A 22191-nucleotide genomic window follows, 5' to 3' on the forward strand; every position below is an offset into this window, starting at 1 on the left:
CCTCAAAGTATCTTATGTTAATAGTTACCACCTTTTTGTGCAACATGACATAATATCACACACACTACAGGATCAAAGTATCTCACCCCAGCATTTTTTTAAACTTAAAGCTTTGGCTCTTTGGTGGGTAGAAAAAATTCGTCTTTCTTTCTAGTGAAGACAGTGCCCCTACTCGAGTTATCTTAAGGTCAGGCAGGCAATTCAACCAATTTTAGTCCATGCCACCACTTTTTACCAATTGGTACACTCAACAAATTTGGCTTCCAGTGTTGTAGTAAATATGTTCGTTTTTTGTGGTTACTATGGTTGGTAGGGGCTTATTACTCTAGTAGCTGAACTGCAGAACATGGCACACAGACTGGCATTTTACAGTATGTGAAGGCTCTCCATTAGCATATAACTCCACATCTCACTGCAGTGTCTGGTCCCCTCACTACAGAGCAGAGGCATCAAGTGGAGAGTAACAGTGCATGGTTGATAAATAACACAGGTACTGTTGAGTAGTACATTACTTATAGACATTGACAATTGATCTATTCACTGTTTTCAAGTTTTGCTTTAGCTATTCTGGTTAAAAATAAAACAGGTAAAAATATAGGTGATACCTTCGAAAAAATATTCATCACTAGAAAACCAAAAAAATTGCAAACAGATAATGGAAAAGAAATTTATAACAAAGAATTTCAAGAACTAATGGAAAACTTTAATATTAATCATTATTCATCTTTTATTGAATTAAAAGCAACTGTTGTTGAACGATTTAATAGAACACTGAAAGAAAAATGTGAAAGCAATTTGCTCTTCAAGGAAACTATAAATGGGCTGATTCAGTTTCAACATTAATTGGTGATTATAATAACACAAAATGTTCAACTATAAAAATTGCCCTGAAGGATGTAAATAAAGAAACTGAAAAAATCTTACTGAAAATTGTTTATGTAACAAATTTGTTAGATACTGAACTGAAATATAAAATTGGAGAAAAAGTTAAAATAAGTGAACTTAAAGACTTTTTGAAAATGGTTATACTGGTCCCAGAAATTTTTGAAATTTGAGATTTTAATCATTTGAATCCGGTCACATAGAAATTGAAAGATTTAAATGGTGGACCAATAAAAGAAAATTTTTATAAACAAGAATTATTGAAAACAAATTTTCGAGATGATTACCTTGTTGAGAAAATTTTAAATAAGGAAGGTAATAAAGTTTATGTTAAATAATTAGGTTTCGATAATTCATGCAAGAGTTAGGTAAATAAAATGACAGTAATAGTTTAAAATATTAATAAAAAATTTGCGTATAGATGGAGTTAGTTAATCAGGTTTTTAAATTTGTAGGGTGTTGAATATAATTTTCATGATGTTTATTGTTACATTATAGGAGATAGAGTTTATTTCCATATTCAAATTAAGGTTAACACAAACAACTTAATGTCAAAATTATTTGAATATTTTAAATTTCTGTTGATGGAATTTAAGAATAAATTTAGTAACGTTTGTTTGTTAGATCGATATAAAAGTACTTATAAATCTTATATGGAGTTTAATTATGAGCAAAGTATGTTGAAATTTAGTTTTAAATTCTAAGAAAAGTGTTTTGTCTACTTATGTCTTTCACTCAATTGTTCTTGTGAATAATTATTTAAAATATTGTAATAATTTCGATGACAATCGATTATTAAATTTTCTTTTATTAGGTTATGTAAATTTACTGAATTTGGTACATAATTAACTCTTTGGATGTCTACCTCTGATAATATCTATTTGATTTTGAACATTTTAAAACTGTGTTTGAATAACATAATAGTCATAATTAAAATCATAATCATATGACCTTAAAATAATAAAAGAAGATCTTAAATTTTCATCACTTAATTGAGAAACAACATGTGGTAATAAAGTATTTATTTTTTGATCTGTTTCATCTATTAATTCAACAACATCACGAATTACTTCTGTTTTATCTTTGATTTTATTTAAATTTTCCAGGTGAATTACCTTCTGTTTCATTTTATATTCACCATGTATTCTTATGAATGGTAAAACAATATCAGGAACACATTTTAAAACTGTTTTACTTAGTCTTTTTTAGATTTTAAAAATAAAGGATAAAGCTTAAATTCATTAATAAATATAGTTCTTCCTACATTATCTTTTAACCCCAGTAAATCGCTGAGACTAAAAATTTCTTCATATGTTGTTTTATCATCTTCATCAATATGTTTTAATTGCATCATTAGTATCTTTATATTCAAAATTATAAGCCACATTTTTGCTTTAAACTGTGGATTATTATTTTCATCAACAATTATCAAAATATTTTTATTGTTATAAATGAGATTATTATTTTTTAGATCCACCACTGACTCCAGTCATATATAAAAAATTTAATATATTTTTTTAAATGTCAATAAATGTTTTTCTTATAAATGGCAAGTGAATATAAAATGATTTGTCCACTGTGTAATGAAGAAAAAGAAATTCATTAAGACATTAAAGTATCAAGACATACTTTGTCTTCATAATCAGGTTGAAAGTATTGTCAAAGAAAGATACAAAGAGACCCTCTTCGTAATTTGTATATTAAAATATTTATTAGAGAAAAATGTTTAAAGGAAATTAAAAATTCTACTAAATATGTTCCCAACTGTGATTATTTAAAAAAATTAGAAATTAGCAGAAAAATATTAATAATGATAAAAAACGAGATTATGTAAAAGTTAAATGTTTTGTGGATAACATGTTTATAAATTTTATTTGGAAAGACATACAAAATTATCATCTAATGAAAAACATTAAAACTAATTAATTTTTCTATTTTTTATTTTTTAAAATTTTTTATTTTAATCTTTTAGGTAACTGTTTAATTCTCTTCATGAATCATTTTTATCGTCTTTTATTTTATTTAGGTTTATTTTTTTAATGTCCATATGGTAATGTATTAATTCTATCTTCTAATATAACACGTTTGTCATCATCATAACTTAAAACAATTTTATTACATTTGACTGTATGTAATTTATGTTTAAATGATCTAATCAAATTCATTTTTCTATATTGTTTTATTTTGCCATTTAAGCAATTTTTGATGGTCATTGAAAGTAAGTTCATTTACACAACTGATTTCTTAACTCCTTTAGATTTTTTATCTTCTTCATCTTCTACTTTATAAGCATACATTTTCACTCTTAAACTAATGTCCTGTAACATAATTTTACCAGAGTTTTCATCTTTCATTTTTCCTAAAACGTTCTCATTTATTTGCGGAATTCCATAAAGAGTATCTTTTAGATAATCAATTACATCAAATTCGTTTGTCATTGATTTCATATGTTTATAGAAATCTTCAATTCTTACAAAGTAAATGAAAGAATCAATATCCACGTAACATAAATCAATATTTTTATGATATTTTGAATTTATAACACTATAATGAAAATCGTACATATTTATTGTCGAAATATCTAGAATACCCATTCCATTGTAAATAGGTTTATTGAACAATATTTTAATGTCAACTGCTACTAGATTTTCTGAAAATATTGTCATATTTTCATCTTTGGCTTTGAAATGTAATGTATGTATTCTCTTGGATCTGTTATTATTTTAATATTTTGTATATTTCTAATATTTTCTATAGTTTTTCCAAACATTGAATTATTCATTAACTTGTAGAAATCTTTTTCAAATTCGTTAGATGCCTTTTGTCTCATTTCTGAGATAAATTCAATAAATGACTTCAACCAATCTGACAGTTCAAATGGTAAGATTCTACGAATTTTCTTTAATTTCAATCCAAGCATTATATATTGGTTAAGATTTCTATAATTTAAAACATGTTTTTCTTTATTATTTAAAGTTGTCAATGAATTATTTCCTCCATCGGGTGCTAACGGTAAATCTTTATGTAAATGATATAATTTTCTTGGATATTCCAAACCAACTTCGAAAATATAACCATATTTATCAGGGGCATTCAAAAAGAAACAAACAGGAGGCATAATTACAGAAATCAGCTAGAATTTTAAGTCTTTTTCAGCATTAAAATATTTTGCATCCATCCACTCACGATCTCTAAATGGAAATGCTGACTCATAGGATATTCATATCAATTATTTATCTAAATACTATAGATAATTTGATTGCTTTTTGTATCAAAATTTTTCACATATTTGTTATTTGCTTGTGCTTATCTTTTAATACTTTGAGAAATTACACCTCGAATTCCTTTCTCGTGAAATAAAATCATATCATAATCATGTACTAAATCTAATTCAACTTTCGTTATTTTAACATAGAATCCCATGCTAATCCTTGAACTGAAATATACCAATATGGATCAGGTTTATAAGTATTCCCATGCTAATCCTTGAACTGAAATATACCAATATGGATCAGGTTTATAAGATTTAATACATGTATCTCTAAAATTTTCGAAAAAAAGCTGCTAAAATTAAAAAATCACATCTGTTATATAATTTCTCATATTGATGTAAATTTTTAATATTGAATTTTTTCCAAACCGTGTTTGCTCTTTCATAATCTTCATCAGATATATGATCTTTTTTAAGTCCTGAGTAAAAATATTCTTTTTAGATAATTAGGTTTCTTGTATTTTTTCTTGAGAATTCATGTATTCGTTTGGATATTAACTCCTTTTTTAATTAGAGAATTAGTTCTTCAAGGTTTGCATGAAAGCTTCTGTAAAGTTTGGAAGGTAGGAGACGAGGTACTGGCAGAAGTAAGGCTGTGAGGACAGGTCGTGAGTCGTGCTTGGGTAGCTCAGTCGGTAGAGCACTTGCCCACGAAAGGCAAAGATCCCGAGTTCCAGTCTCGGTCCGGCACGCAGTTTTAATCTGCCAGGAAGTTTCATATCAGCGCACACTCCGCTGCAGAGTGAAAATCTCATTCTGGAAACATCCCCCAGGCTGTGGCTAAGCCATGTCTCCACAATATCCTTTCTTTCAGGTGTGCTAGTTCTGCAAGTTTTGCAGGAGAGCTTCTGTAAAGTTTGGAAGGTAGGAGATGAGGTACTGGCAGAAGCAAGGCTGTGAGGACGGGTCGTGAGTCGTGCTTGGGTAGCTCAGTCAGTAGAGTACTTGCCCGCGAAAGGCAAAGGTCCCGAGTTTGAGTCTTGGTCCGGCACACAGTTTTAATCTGCCAGGAAGTTCCTTTTTTAATTATTGAATCTTAATGTTCATCTTAATAATATTTTGCTATTTCTCTAAATTGTTTGTTTGGAAGACTAGAAGATAATTTAACAGTACTTGAAGCCATGAATTTAAGTGTATCTAAAAATCTTAACGTTAACCAATTTGCAACATGTTTACTGAAAGAAATATGATTTTGTTCATGATTTAAAATTGCATCAATGTCTTTATAATCAACCGCCAATTCTTTAATAAACAGAGGAACATCTTAATTCGTTAAATCATGAACATAACCTGGAATAAATTTACGATTTTAGATTCCAGCTCCTCGATATTTTCCTGTTTAATGATAATCATCTCTTAGCTTCTTTTCTCCTAATTCAAATCCTTTTTCACAATTATGACAAATTTCTAAATTTTTAACATCGATTACATCTTCTTTAGTCAATTTCATTGGAACATTTCGACTATATATTCCAGCACTTTCTCTTGATTCTTCTTTTAACTTTTCAATTAATTATTTTGCTGCATCTTTACCTGTATCCGTAACTGAACTTTCATAATCACAATTAGAATATTTAACGTAATAACTCAATGAAATTGGTAATTGTTTTTATTAATTCTAATATAAGATTTTTCAGGATTTGGTTGACGGGTTTGAATTGTTTTAATAAACATTCGCAAACTGCATACATTACTAAATGAACTCATAATGAATGATTATATATCTCTAATTTAATTTTTGACTTTTAAAAGTGATATCTCTTATTCCTTCTTTATGAGCTTTAAAATCGATTTTGTGAATGTCAAATTTTTGTTGTGAATGAAAATAGCTTAAACATCGATCACAAAGTTAAAGATTCCCTTTGTGTTTGCTTTTTTCTTTACTAATTAATGTAGATAAATATTTCATCCATAAATGATGTCAATTATTTTCATTTTGAATTAATAGAAGTTTTTACAAGTTCTTTTTGTTTATTTTGTATGTGGTAAAGAGGATATATAATTTTATCTTCTTCAGTGCCTTCATCTGTGTAAATATTAATTGAAATTTTTGATTTATTTTCAAATTTTGGAATGTCTGTTAACTGAACAAGAAAGTTAGTTTTCTCTTTTTTTTAATTTCATCTGATGCTAATCCAATATTTCTACAATTATTAACTCTTTCTAAATGGTCATTAGCTGGCTATAAAGAAGATGTTGCTGAATAAACAAGACATTTTTGATAGTTGTTTGTTGATGTTAACTGTAGCTTTTTTATTTTTAATTACTTTTGGTAAATCAATATAAAAGGAACCAAAAATTGGATTGTGCCTCTTAACACTTAATTCTAAATTATCTATGTCAAATAATGACTAACCAGATCGTTTCTTTTGAATTTCTTCCATTTCACTTAATAGCTCATTTGTTGATTTTTGGCAATAATCTTCTAAATATGTTGTTCTTAATAATAGTAGATGTTTCAAAATTAAATTATTGTATTTTTTATATCTTTTAAAATTACAATAAAAATTCATGTTAACTAAGTGAATGTGGTTCTATGAACCCTCTGCCAAGCACTTAAATGTGATTTGCAGAGTATCCATGTAGATGTAGATGTACTGCTCTTCTTTGAATTAAAAAATTTTCTTTAATTTGGTAATTATTTCTTCTTTAATTTGATTAAAAAATTCTTGTGGTTCCACAATTTTATCAATGTTATAAGTTTCATAAGTTATTTGTGTTGATGTGAAAGCAGATATTTTCTATAATTTCGATTAGTTGATTTGAAAAACTCTTCATCATCTAGAAAACTGAAACTGTGTAAATTTTTCTGATAACGTGATTGTTTAATTTCATGATGTATCTACTAGAAGCTTTTGAAAAGTGTTCTCATTATCGTTATTAATAATTTTACTGTCAGACTATTGGTAATATTGATTAACTGTTTTTCTTAAGATTAAAATGCTTCTAAATTTATTGTTTTACAGATCTGATGGAGTTCTTTCAAAGATTTTCTACTCAAATCGTTATCATTATTAATTTTAACTTCAGTTCTTTTGATAAGATCGATTAATTGATTTTTGTTAAATTTAGTATAATTTTTTATTCTTTTCACTTTACAGATTTGATAAAGTTCTTTTAAAGTTTTTTAATTGAATACATCATTGTTATCATATTATTAATACCGCCAACAGGATCTATAATAAGATCAATTGACTGACTTTTTTGAGATAATAAATATTCTTCAATTTTTCTGTTTTAGCAATTGATGGAAGTTCTTTTAAAGTTTTAGATTTTAGTTCTGCCTTCTTTGTTCATTTCTTTCTTCTTAATATAATCAATAAATTCAAACAGATCTTCTCTAGTCCCATTTCAGTAGCTATTTTCTTTACTGTAATTTTATAGGTTTTTAAACTCAATCGATATTTTCCTTTACAGTAATGTTCTAAGCTCTTAAAATTCTGAGCTTTCTTCATCATTTATTTTTCCACCATATTTATGGAGAAGGAAATTTGATTTTTATATTTTTATTATAATGCTTGCTGTTATAATGTGCCTATGAGACTTTAGGTTTGGATGATCTTATTTATAAAGAATAAAATTCATGAGATTGGAAATTTTTAAATGAGAAAATTGGAATTTGGTTTTTCGATATAGGCAAATGAGATTTTTAAAATTTTGAATTTTTCTTTTATTTAAATCATAAGTAATATTTCCTTTGCTATAATTTTTTAACTTTTTAAAAAATAGCTCAGCTTTGTTTGTCATTTTTTGTTTCCATTGTATTTATCTAAAATTTAATTATTTTCGAAATGGGGGAAATAAGATTTTTGGTTGGGGGAACTTTGAATTTTTTTCTTTTATTAGCATCCTGCAAATTTGTCTGGGAAATGGTCTTCGTCCTCGAACTGTCTGAAGACATACTACTGATACCTTTTGGAGGTATTTCAGCCGATTAATGGCCACTCTCCACCAGTTTTGAATAAGAGACTTCGAAAGTGCCTTCACTTTCGAACCACAATCGATGCATGTCTTAATATCGATCAGCACATTGGCTTTCTCGATGATAGGAGAGCGACTGTTTGCCTTATTAGCATCTCTGCATCATTGCAATACTGACCAATGTTTTCTTGCACTTGCGATCGGTACTAACACACATTGCTTATGTGATGTCCTTCAATGAGGCAGCTCTGGGAAATGTCATTGTCTTTGGTCATGTATTTCCTCTGATCTCGAGTACTTCCGCCAGATGTGAGGCTAGTAAAGGCACACATACATGATTTTCACAATACACGATCCTTGAAGGTAACTCACATGGCGTCTGCAGTTCCTTCATTAATTCCGGTCTTGCAGTCTCTAAGTGCAGACTATGGCATCCATTCCAATGTTGTCTATTTCTGTCTTCTCTTGTTCAACATTTATTGTGCCAAATCGGCCTGTCATTGTGCTGCACAAATGTTTTTGGTGCACAATATTCCATTCTTAATATATTAGCATGAGTCCTCCCTTTTGTACTTACTCTTTGGTGTCATCTGAAGTACTTAGAATGTCTAAAAAATAGTTCTCTCAACAGTGTAATGACAAGTGCATGCTGAACGGGAGCAGGGTAGTGTGTGCTCAAGTAGTAGGGAGATGGTGGTGTGGGTGCAATTTTGATATCAATTTGATATCAAATTGATATTCAAATCAATTAAATTGATTAATTAATGCCTCCACCCCACCCCAAGCCTGAATGACATCATGTGTTTTTCTCAGCCTGCACATGGGCCCCAACCCTCTTCTGATGCACCCTCCCCCACCTACAATACCGGTGGGAATTTCAAATTTTGATGGGCGTTTTTTGTCCCAGAGCTGTGCTAACATCCCACCCTACTCATCACCCGGGTACTGGCGCAAAATTAAAAAAGGCAGAGCCCTGTCCGGAACTTGAACACTGGTGCTTCTGGAAGGGAAGCCCAAGTGCACCTCCCCTAACAAAATTATACCGCCAGAGGTGTCGGATATCGGATCGCATTGAGAATGCAAGTTGGGCTTAGCAGCTCAGCAGTCTTGGAATTGGAGGGAAATAAAATATGGTGGTGCCCTTTCTGGGACTTGAGCCCTGATGCTTCTCGATGGATAGTCCACGTGCACCTCCAACACAAGGAAACTGCTAAGATGGAGGTGAGGAAATTTAGGTAAGTGTACTTTATTTATTTTGGTTAGTAAAATGACATAAAGGTAAGTCCTAATTATGTAATTAACTGTAAAGATACGGTCTTATTACACAACTACATGCATAGCGCTACACAAGGACTGCCTAAAATCGCTATACAGCTCAAAAATTGACAATACCATACAACTGGGGTTATCCTGTTGGGAAAAAATTTCACAATAATACTCAAAACTAGTGACAAACACACTCAAACTTTACCCTTCACCTGCAAACTGGTGGGAAAAAGTCTGGGATGTAGGGTACTATCCTTATTCTTTTTGGCAGGAAATGTGATCAACAGATGAGATGCTGGTGTTGAACAGAGAGGATTTTAAAAAGTGTGTTACCTGTAAGCAGACAGCTGAGGACAGTATCTATTGTTGGTTGATGTCAGAGATCGTTACAGACACCTGCACAAAAATCACCTTGCAGCTCAGGTGATCGAAGCCAATAGACTCTACCACAGCTGATGGAAAAATGGTTCAAATGGCTCTGAGCACTATGGGACTTAACATCTGAGGTCACCAGTCCCCTAGAACTTAGAACTACTTAAATCTACCTAACCTAAGGACATCCGTGCCCAAAGCAATATTTGAACCTGCAATCGTAGCAGCCGCATGGCTCCAGACTGACGTGCCTAGAACCGCTCGGCCACAACAGCTGGCAAATGATGGGAAAAATGCATCACTATTCTAATTGCACTTCGAAATTGTCTTGAAAAAGCCAGCATTCATAATGGATGGGTCCCAATGCAACAAATGTTCTTGAGAAAACTGTCATCCCAAAAGACTGCAGAGGGGACACTAGTTGAACGTACATTCTCCTTGACATGTGTTCACAAACTGCCGAAATTCAAGGTCCTCTTACCTCCCCTCATCCCTCCATCCATTGATGTATGGGAGCAGGGACACAGAATTTTCTAAGGCCTATAGCTCTACTGGAAGTGCACAAGCTAGCCATGGTCATTGTCCGCATTGAGGCAACAGGGCTTGCCAACACAAAAACATGTATAGACAACTAAACAATAGGAGATGAAAGGACGGGCATCCCAGGTTCAACTTGTTTGTCTAAAGTATAGTGACACAACCCAAACCCTACTCACTGGCTATAATGTTTAGGAAGCGCACCTCCGGTGACGTCACATAGACTAGGCTTGCCCACAACGCCTCCAATATGCCTGTCATTCTGCAATGGAAAACACATTTATTTAATGTCTGCGCAACTCTTTCTTTCAATTTGTTAAATGTATTTCTCAGAAAGTCTGGAACCATTTAGAATAACAAAGAAATTCTGCAGAATGGTCCAGATGGTCCGCAGTGTCTTCAGTACAATATGTCGTCATGAGCACGCTGAAAGTGTACAGTACTACCTGATATAGAAAACATTTGCCTCATTGGGTACAGTAATACAAAATTTATAACAACATACTTTGTTGTTCTTGTCAGAACTGCGGTTTTATGATAACACAGTTTTATTCAATACACTGAAACCAGATACTGATGTAGAAAAAAGGACAATTTCTATATTTAATTATTCATATGCGCACTTCCTTCAAAAATAGATCCTTATATCCAGTTCTGCGATGTTTGAGAAATGAGTGAATGGTCTGATGTCTGCTGACCACAGATAGTGGTTGTAGAATCTGTAATTATCTTTGAGACTGTCCTTAGGTCACCTTTGGCAGAACCAAAGAAAGGAAGTATTCCAGAGCAGTAGAGGATCTGTATTGTGGCTGAAAAATACAGTAACAGGATCCTCCCCCATTTCTGAGGAAGTGTGGGATGGCCTGGTGAACAGCCACGTTCTGACACTTGGTATCAGGTTACTGAATCTGAAACGCCTATTTTCAGTGTCCTCCGTAAAACTAAAGAATTTGGGAATGGTATGCATGGAACTAAAAATAATGATTCCCCTTTTTAGAATGTCGTCAAGAACAAAACTTTTTGGTGGCAGATTCATGTAAAGGTAAGCATGTAAAATTTAATCCGCAGGTCTGTGACTTGTTAATCTGGGTTGAAATTTTGTCGTGGAGAAGATTTCATATGCACTGGCTACAGTCGATTGTTGTTTTTTATCTTACATGTTTAATCTGTGTAATTTGAATGCAGCAACTTCGTCACAATTACTGTACCAAAAAGCAAGAATTTTCTTTGAATAGCCTGATCGCTAGTATATTCTCTAGGTCATTAATGAATGAGCTTATGAGAGAGAGGGAACTAGTGGATATCCGTACCAATCCAGAAACTCCACTATAGTAATAAGGAAAAACATTAAGAGACTATAGGGTATTGAAATGTGTACATCTACATCTACATTTATACTCCGCAAGCCACCCAACGGTGTGTGGCGGAGGGCACTTTACGTGCCACTGTCTTTACCTCCCTTTCCTGTTCCAGTCGCGTATGATTCGGGGGAAAAACGACTGTTTGAATGCCTCTGTGCGCGCTCTAATCTCTCTAATTTTACATTCGTGATCTCCTCGGGAGGTATAAGTTGGGGGAAGCAATATATTCGATACCTCATCCAGAAACGCACCCTCTCGAAACCTGGCAAGCAAGCTACACCGTGATGCAGAGCGCCTCTCTTGCAGAGTCTGCCACTTGAGTTTGTTAAACATCTCCATAACGCTATCACGGTTACCAAAAAACCCTGTGACGAAACGCGCCACTCTTCTTTGTATCTTCTCTATCTCCTCCATCAACCCGATCTGGTACGGATCCCACACTGATGAGCAATACTCAAATATAGGTCGAACGAGTGTTTTGTAAGCCACTTCCTTTGTTGATGGACTACATTTTCTAAGGACTCTCCCAATGAATCTCAACCTGGTACCCGCCTTACCAACAATTAATTTTATATGATCATTCCACTTCAAATCGTTCCGCACGCATACTCCCAGATATTTTACAGAAGTAACTGCTACCAGTGTTTGTTCTGCTATCATATAATCATACAATAAAGGATCCTTCTTTCTATGTATTCGCAATACATTACATTTTTCTATGTTAAGGGTCAGTTGCCACTCCCTGCACCAAGTGCCTATCCCCTGCAGATCTTCCTGCATTTCGCTACAATTTTCTAATGCTGCAACTTCTCTGTATATTACAGCATCATCCGCGAAAAGCCGCATGGAACTTCCGACACTATCTACTAGGTCATTTATATATATTGTGAAAAGCAATGGTCCCATAACACTCCCCTGTGGCATGCTAGAGGTTACCTTAACGTCTGTAGACGTCTCTCCATTGATAACAACATGCTGTGTTCTGTTTGCTAAAAACTCTTCAATCCAGCCACACAGCTGGTCTGATATTCCGTAGGCTCTTACTTTGTTTATCAGGCAACAGTGCGGAACTGTATCGAACGCCTTCCGGAAGCATCTACCTGGGAGCCTGTATCTAATATTTTCTGGGTCTCATGAACAAATAAAGGGAGTTGGGTCTCACACGATCGCTGTTTCCGGAATCCATTTTGATTCCTACATAGTAGATTCTGGGTTTCCAAAAACGACATGATACTCGAGCAAAAAACATGTGCTAAAATTCTACAACAGATCGACGTCAGAGATATAGGTCTATAGTTTTGCGCATCTGCTCGACGACCCTTCTTGAAGACTGGGGCTACCTGTGCTCTTTTCCAATCATTTGGAACCTTCCGTTCCTCTAGAGACTTGCGGTACACGGCTGTTAGAAGGGGGGCAAGTTCTTTCGCGTACTCTGTGTAGAATCGAATTGGTATCCCGTCAGGTCCAGTGGACTTTCCTCTGTTGAGTGATTCCAGTTGCTTTTCTATTCCTTGGACACTTATTTCGATGTCAGCCATTTTTTCGTTTGTGCTAGGATTTAGAGAAGGAACTGCAGTGCGGTCCTCCTCTGTGAAACAGCTTTGGGAAAAGGTGTTTAGTATTTCGGCTTTACGCGTGTCATCCTCTGTTTCAATGCCTTCATCATTCCGGAGTGTCTGGATATGCTGTTTCGAGCCACTTACTGATTTAAAGTAAGACCAGAGCTTCCTAGGATTTTCTGTCAAGTCGGTACATAGAATTTTACTTTCGAATTCACTGAACGCTTCACGCATAGCCCTCCTTACGCTAACTTTGACATCGTTTAGCTTCTGTTTGTCTGAGAGGTTTTGTCTGCGTTTAAACATGGAGTGAAGCTCTCTTTGCTTTCGCAGTAGTTTCCTAACTTTGTTGTTGTACCACGGTGGGTTTTTCCCGTCTCTCACAGTTTTACTCGGCACGTACCTGTCTAAAACGCATTTTACGATTGCCTTGAACTTTTTCCATAAACACTCAACATTGTCAGTGTCGGAACAGAAATTTTCGTTTTGATCTGTTAAGTAATCTGAAATCTGCCTTCTATTACTCTTGCTAAATAGATAAACCTTCCTCCCTTTTTTTATATCCATATTAACTTCCATATTCAGGGATGCTGCAACGGCCTTATGATCACTGGTTCCCTGTTCTGCACATACGGAGTCGAAAATTTCGGGTCTGTTTGTTATCAGTAGGTCCAAGATGTTATCTCCACGAGTCGGTTCTCTGTTTAATTGCTCGAGGTAATTTTCGGATAGTGCACTCAGTATAATGTCACTCGATGCTCTGTCCCTACCACCCGTCCTAAACATCTGAGTGTCCCATTCTATATCTGGTAAATTGAAATCTCCACCTAAGACTATAACATGCTGAGAAAATTTATGTGAAATGTATTCCAAATTTTCTCTCAGTTGTTCTGCCACTAATGCTGCTGAGTCCGGAGGTCGGTAAAAGGAGCCAATTATTAACCTAGCTCGGTTGTTGAGTGTAACCTCCACCCATAATAATTCACAGGAACTATCCACTTCTACTTCACTGCAGGATAAACTACTACTAACAGCGACGAACACTCCACCACCGGTTGCATGCAATCTATCCTTTCTAAACACCGTATGTGCCTTTGTAAAAATTTCAGCAGAATTTATCTCTGGCTTCAGCCAGCTTTCTGTACCTATAACGATTTCAGCTTCGGTGCTTTCTATCAGCGCTTGAAGTTCCGGTACTTTACCAACGCAGCTTCGACAATTTACAATTACAATACCGATTGCTGCTTGGTCCCGGCATGTCTTGACTTTGCACCGCACCCGTTGAGGCTGTTGCCCTTTCTGTACTTGCCCAAGGCCATCTAACCTAAAAAAACCGCCCAGCCCACGCCACACAACCCCTGCTACCCGTGTAGCCGCTTGTTGTGTGTAGTGGACTCCTGACCTATCCAGCGGAACCCGAAACCCCACCACCCTATGGCGCAAGTCGAGGAATCTGCAGCCCACACGGTCGCAGAACTGTCTCAGCCTCTGATTCAGACCCTCCACTCGGCTCTGTACCAAAGGTCCGCAGTCAGTCCTGTCGACGATGCTGCAGATGGTGAGCTCTGCTTTCATCCCACTAGTGAGACTGGCAGTCTTCACCAAATCAGATAGCCGCCGGAAGCCAGAGAGGATTTCCTCTGATCCATAGCGACATACATCATTGGTGCCGACATGAGCGACCACCCTGTACCCTTCATGGCATCCGGAAGGACCCTTTCCACATCAGGAATGACTCCCCCCGGTATGCACACTGAGTGCACATTGGTTTTCTTCCACTCTCTTGCTGCCCTATCCCTAAGGCGCCCCATTACGCGCCTGACATTGGAGCTCCCAACTACCAGTAAGCCCACCCTCTGCGACTGCCCAGATCTTGCAGACTGAGGGGCAACCTCTGGAACAGGACAAGCAGCCATGTCAGGCCGAAGATCAGTATCAGCCTGAGACAGAGCCTGAAACTGGTTCGTCAGACAAACTGGAGAGGCCTTCCGTTCAGCCCTCCGGAACGTCTTTCGCCCCCTGCCACACCTTGAGACGACCTCCCACTCTACCACAGGTGAGGGATCAGCCTCAATGCGGGCGATATCCTGGGCAACCACAGTCGTAGTCCGATCGGGGGATGCGTGGGACGAGCTGGCCGCCCCCGACAAACCCCCATCCGGACCCCCACAGTGATGCCCACTGGCAACAGCCTCAAGCTGTGTGACCGCTGCTAACACTGCCTGAAGCTGGGACCGAAGAGATGCCAACTCAGCCTGCATCCGAACACAGCAATTGCAGTCCCTATCCATTCTAAAAACTGTTGTGCAAAGAACGTCTGAACTAATCTACAGAGAGCGCAAGCAAATCGACACAAAATTTAAACGGTTATTAAAATACAAGATTGCCTAGTAAATGCAGTAATGCTGCTACTTGCGCACTGCTGACACACTGCTCGGCGGCAGAAGGAGGCTACGCGATTTTACACTATTCAGGTACTAAAACGCGATGCTACAACTCTCAAATACTATAATACGCCCGAAATTTATGAATTAAACAATGCAAGTACCAAAAACACGCAAAGAAATTAAGAATTAAACTATGTAACAAATGAGTGAGCTAAGAGTATACGACTTGCTGCTGCAGCTGCTTATCCAACGGCGGCAGGGAGCACATAACACCATGCCCACTGGCCAGAGAATTCCTTCGTTTGTTTTATGTTTAAATGTATCAGAGGAAATTTCGTATCATTACAGTGGTAGAATCTCAGAAAATAAAAGAGGAGATATGAAACAAAATGATGGTCATAATCATTCATTAGAGGGTAGGCAATTTGTTCAGACATTTTTGCCATAAGCTCCCTATTACCAAAAAGCTGAGCTCTGATTAAAATTAATGGAATAGAATGGGTACGTGGTCTTGTCAAGGTGGAGTGAGTGCATTGGAAATGTTTAGAGACAGTGCCATATTTAAAATTTATTGGTCAGGCGCATTTAATTATGTTGCGTTGATATAATTTTAAAAAAATTAGAAAAACAGTTGGGTGATAGGGCTTTGCTATCAATGTACAGAAGCAGTGGCTATGATAAGTCATATCAACATTTCTGATGCACAAACATTGAAAGCACTCACTTGGCAGGCCATACATCTAGGAGGCATGACTGCTAGAGGCAACAGTGAGGAGAGTTGTGGCCGGAAAAGACAATGGTAGTAACCTCTCAATGTGGTTGGGCTGTTATAGTTATCACTGTTGGCAAAAGCTACATTCAATACAGCTCGATGCAGGCATTGCTGAAAACAAAAGTGTGATAAATTGGGGCTATTCTCACTGTGCGTTCTTTGCCTAATAGGACAGCAATGACCTCCTATGGAACTTGGCCACCACGCTATTTTGAGCAGTGGACTGTACCATTTGTATTTAACATTAACTCCTCTCCTATAATTAAGCTTCTATTAAAAAAGGAAAAAAATAAATAATAAATGTCTCTTTCCGCGAAAACAGGCACAGGCCATTTTATTTTAGTTTATCAGTAAAATCGGCATAGTTTTTACTTTCAACTGTAAAATATAATTCGCATCTCATTATTTTGCGACATCCAACGAAGTACACCTCAGACGATTAAAAATGATCAGCAGCGAAATGTTCACCCCGTGTAAAATTGCACTACTTTAGTTTGTAAACTTCAGATCAGTGCAGAAAGTCCTCGTTGTTTTAAAAGCGTGATCGAGTTTAAGAAATTCAAACTCTGAAGAAAAACCATCTTTATTAAGCAATTTCTTTCACCTCCATGGACTAATTACACGACCCGAGAGCATCTCTCGCATCCAAATCAGTGTCTGCAAATAAACTAAGATGCATGTGTGGATTGCAAACACTTCAGTCACATGAAATAACATTAGAGAATACAGTCATTCAAGCCATTGGCTGACATGTCGGAAAACTCACAGTCATTCTACATTCAACACCAACAAGATATAATTCAAAAGAACTTAGCTGTTTTGTACAGTTTGGCAGTTCCTGTTTCACCATTGGGATGCAATATCTAACTAGCGTTTACGAAACAAATCGTGAGAGCCTGTCTAACCCTGTAGTAGGAGGTAGATTGAAATTTCGTTAAAAAAAGTAACGCCTATCAAGAATCATTCCGTGATGTCCTAGCCATCTCTTCCACCTACCAGGTGGCACGTTATTGTTACCAAATTGATGGCCTAATCAATTTATTGTTTTCATCAGTTATAGTTATTCCTAAATTCTGAATAGTTTTAAAAATTGTATTATTTACAGGGTGATTTGGTTCATAATTACTGGACCACCAAATTCAGAATTGGGTTAAAATGAAGCAATAATATTGGTTTCTGGATGCAAATGATCAGTATGTTTAATAATCATTTCATTACTCAGTTTAAAATTTACATTAACGATATCAAATGCAATGATTCAAGGAACATCTAGAGCAATAGTTTTTTTATTTGCTTCAATAATTTGATTAATAAATCCTAAAACATGACCAAGACAGTGTTCGTTATCGATAAATAATTTAACACTACTTTTGATAACGGTTCTGTTAAAATTTTATCTGCTTGTATATGAATATTTTCTAAACATTTCAGACTATATTTTTCTAAACTTTCCAAACCATATTATCCAACAGGAATTTATTTCGTTTCTCTTTGACAGTAAAGTTTATTACTTTTCAATACAGGGTGTTACAAAAAGGTATGGCCAAACTTTCAGGAAACATTCCTCACACACAAATAAAGAAAAGATGTGATGTGGACATGTGTCCGGAAATGCTTAATTTCCATGTTAGAGCTCATTTTAGTTTCGTCAGTATGTGCTGTACTTCCTCGATTCACCGCAAGTTGGCCCAATTGAAGGAAGGTAATGTTGACTTCGGTGCCCGTGTTGACATGCGACTCATTGCTCTACAGTAATAGCATCAACCACATCAGTATGTAGCATCAACAGGTTAGTGTTCATCACGAATGTGGTTTGGCAGTCAGTGCAATGTTTACAAATGCGGAGTTGGCAGATGCCCATTTGATGTATGGATTAGCACGGGGCAATAGCCGTGGCGCGGTACGTTTGTATCGAGACAGATTTCCAGAACGAAGGTGTTCCGACGGTAAGACGTTCGAAGCAATTGATCGGCGTCTTAGGGAGCACGAAACATTCCAGGCTATGACTCGCGACTGGGGAAGACCTAGAACGACGAGGGCACCTGCAACGGATGAGGCAATTCTTCATGCAGTTGGCGATAACCCTAATGTCAGCGTCAGAGAAGTTGCTGCTGTACAAGGTAATGTTAACCACGTCACTGTATGGAGAGTGCTACGGGAGAACCAGTTGTTTCCGTACCATGTACAGCGTGTGCAGGCACTATCAGCAGCTGATTGGCCTCCATGGGTACACTCCTGCGAATGGTTCATCCAACAATCCTCATTTCAGTGCAAATGTTCTCTCTATGGATGAGGCTTCATTCCAACGTGATCATATTGTAAATTTTCACAATCAACATGTGTGGGCTGACGAGAATCCGCACGCAATTGTACAATCACACCATCAACACAGATTTTCTATGACCGTTTGGGCAGGCATTGTTGGTGATGTCTTGATTGGGCCCCATGTTCTTCCACCTACGCTCAACGGAGCACGTTATCGTGATTTCATACAGGATACTCTACCTGTGCTGCTAGAACATGTGCCTTTACAAGGACGACACAACATGTGGTTCATGCACGATGGAGCTCCTGCACATTTCGTACACTTCTCATTAACAGATTCAGTGACCGATGGATTGGTTGTTGAGAGTTCAGAGGGAGCATTAAGCAACGACTGACTTGAACAGGGCAACCTTTTGTTCTTTCAACTCATCAAGGCTATATCTCCTTAATTTCCTAAATTTTTGAAATTTTCTCACTTTTGTTTCCAGTTCATAATCAATAAATTTTGAGCAGAGTCTGCATTTGATAATATATAGTTTTTAAGAAATACATAAGTTATTGACCAATTGATACAGTATAACAGGTGTTTCCATACAAGTGTTAAAACTAGTAAAATATGAAACTGAATTAACTCAAAATGTCTTACAATTTAAAACCTGGCTCCGAAGTGTTTCCAACCCATGATTAATGTGATTTGATGAGAAATAATAAAATGATCTCTAACATGGAAAGTAAGCGTTTCCAGACACATGTCCACATAACATATTCTCTTTCTTTGTGTGTGAAGAATGTTTCCTGAAAGTTTGGCCGTACCTTTTTGTAACACCCTGTATAATAGTTGGATTTATAAGAGGTGAATAAATACCAACTAGTGAAACACTTTTGTAAGTTTCTCTTATTGGAATAGTTAATTTTTTTCAGAACAGATGAATAATCACTCGATTGAAATGGTCTACTTATTTATATTATTAGAAATTATGTAAATATATGATAGATCAGGATCGAGAAATAAGAATTCCAGGAGAGAAATTTAAAAACAAACCTTTACCAAACTGTATTTTAATGTGCAATCACAGGTCCAAGTGGTTGTGGAAAAAGAACATTAATTGTTGCTAACAAAATTTAGGTTGCTGACGGTTAAATTTTAAAAAAATAATCATTTTTGTGTTAATTCTAAGGGTTTAGATCAACCAAAATATCGAGAAACTATAAAAATATGTGGAAAATTGAAAATAAAATTGATGAAAAAATCATTAGTGTCATTGAAAATTATGTTAAAATAATTGTGTTGGATGTATGTGAAGATAATTAGGCTGTATTTTGATTGTTTTTATGTAAGTGAAATGGATTCAAAAATACCAAAACAATTAGTTGGAGAAAGTTTTAAATTTTTAAATATTTTTAGAGATGATAAAAATTTAAATCATATTTATCATGAATTCATTCATGGTGGTTTAAAGTCTGATGAATTTAAAGAAATATGTAGGAAATGTTGGAATAAAGATAAATTTTATTTTATTGCGATAGATGTGACAAGAAATGTTAATAATGGTATTTATAGGGGAAAAAAAGAATTTTTAAACCTTGAACATAAACAATGATCATAAGCATTGAATGTAAATGTTAAATTTAAAATGTTGAATGAAAATGTTAAACACAAATGTGGATCATAAATGTTAAACATAACTGTTGAATGAAAATGATGAACATGCCATTGAAAAAAACGATTATTATATATTTATTCATAATAAATGCTTGCAAAATACTATCCAGAAGTTGTTAAAAAAGCCAAATGAAATAGAAAAGTATAAAACATTTAAAAAAATAGGTAAAGAAATGGAAAAAATACTCAAGAACAGAATAAGAACAATTTAAAAAAGAAAGTCAACTAGTTACCGATACAATTGAAAATGTTAGCCAAAGAACTGAAGAATTAGGAGAAAAAGTTTTGATAGCAATTGAACAAAATAGAGAAGTAGAAATAAAATTGTTACATATAATTGACAATATTTAGAAGAATTTAATGCCAGTCCTTTATTTAAACAATATGAAAGTCCACAGGTCAACAGTAATTTAAGTAATTCAAAAAACAAATAGTTAATTAGAGGATTATGAAAAAGAAAGGAAATTTAAAGAAAATTCTTAAAAAAGCTATAAGTGTTAGAACATTAGAATTTATTAATCATAGTGAAGACAATGTTTTTGGTTTTTGAACTGTTGATCAATTCAAATATGTTGAAAAATTACCAGTAAAATTAAATAGTGATAAATTTAAAATTTGTGAAGAGGAATATGAAGGAATAAATGGATGAATGAAGCTTTTGAGTAGAAAACCAATAACTGTTGATGATGTTGGTACAGAATTTGACTCTCTTGATTTGTAAAATTAATCAAGAAATTTATTTGACTCAAATGCTGTATGTAGTGAAATTACACCAAATAAAATAAAGTCAGCTAGAGGTAATAAATATAAGAATCTGCCTAATACATTACTTGAAGAATATTTTCCTAGTTTTACATAAAGAAATCATAGAGATATATTTGACAATTTTGATAAAGGTTTAGCAGGAAAACCAATATGTTTGGATGGATTATGTTCATCAGTTAATTAATAGATTAACAGGATTCATGGTGAAGAACTAGCAGGAAGTAAAAACTGTCACACTGAAGCAAAAGATGGAATATTAGTAATGTTAACTAATAAATTTAGTGATTTCATTACTAATTATCCAAAAGAATTCCTTATTTAGTTAGATTTTTTCCACATAATTATAGAAAAAAGAGAAATAGAAACAGATCACTTAATACTGTAGTTAACGTATTACCATTTGAAATGCATTTATGTGGTTCTAATTATCGTGATCAGGGAACAAAATTAAAGCAAAAATCTGTTATAAATGAGAGAGGAATTAATCCATTAGTTGATGTATGTAAAGAACATGTTATTTTTTATAGAGATATTAAATAATAGGAAAACATACTTGAAGCAGATAAAAAACTTCAATTACTTGCATAAAAAAGGATGCATTCTTCATTAGGAGAAAAAGTTGTTCAACTGTAGTTAGAGGAATTATCTATGCAAAAAGAAATTGTTGAATGAGTTTAAATGTCGATAAAAATGGATGTGGTTTATAAAAATTCTTTATTATTTTTAATCTATATAAATTAATGACTTTTCAGTTAATTATACTGTGTTACCTAGTGGCAAAAGTAATTCAAAATCAATTAACTTAAATAGTGAGGATTAAGTAGTGTTGAAACATTGTGAAATTATGCTGAAAAAACCAACAAAGAGAAAAAGACTGGTGGAAATTTACTTGTTTCATTAACTATTCGTGTAATGAAAAAGGTTGCTGAATGTCTTAGGAATAAAAAACAAAAAAACACGAAGCTGCATTTTTATCTTTATTATTAGCTGCAGTACGATATTCAACAACCATAGGTTAACTGGTTGGTGGAACTGCAGGAATAGCAAAAAGAGTCTTAAGGAAGAAAAAAGTGAAAATGGATATTTTTTAGCAAATGGACATAAGAGAAAGGAAGTAAAAAAATTTCAAAGATATAATCACAAAATTTAATAATCGTTTATCTGATTTTG

The sequence above is a fragment of the Schistocerca cancellata genome, chromosome 4, assembly GCF_023864275.1.
Source record: "Schistocerca cancellata isolate TAMUIC-IGC-003103 chromosome 4, iqSchCanc2.1, whole genome shotgun sequence".
In the NCBI taxonomy this organism is placed as follows: Eukaryota; Metazoa; Arthropoda; class Insecta; order Orthoptera; family Acrididae; genus Schistocerca; species Schistocerca cancellata.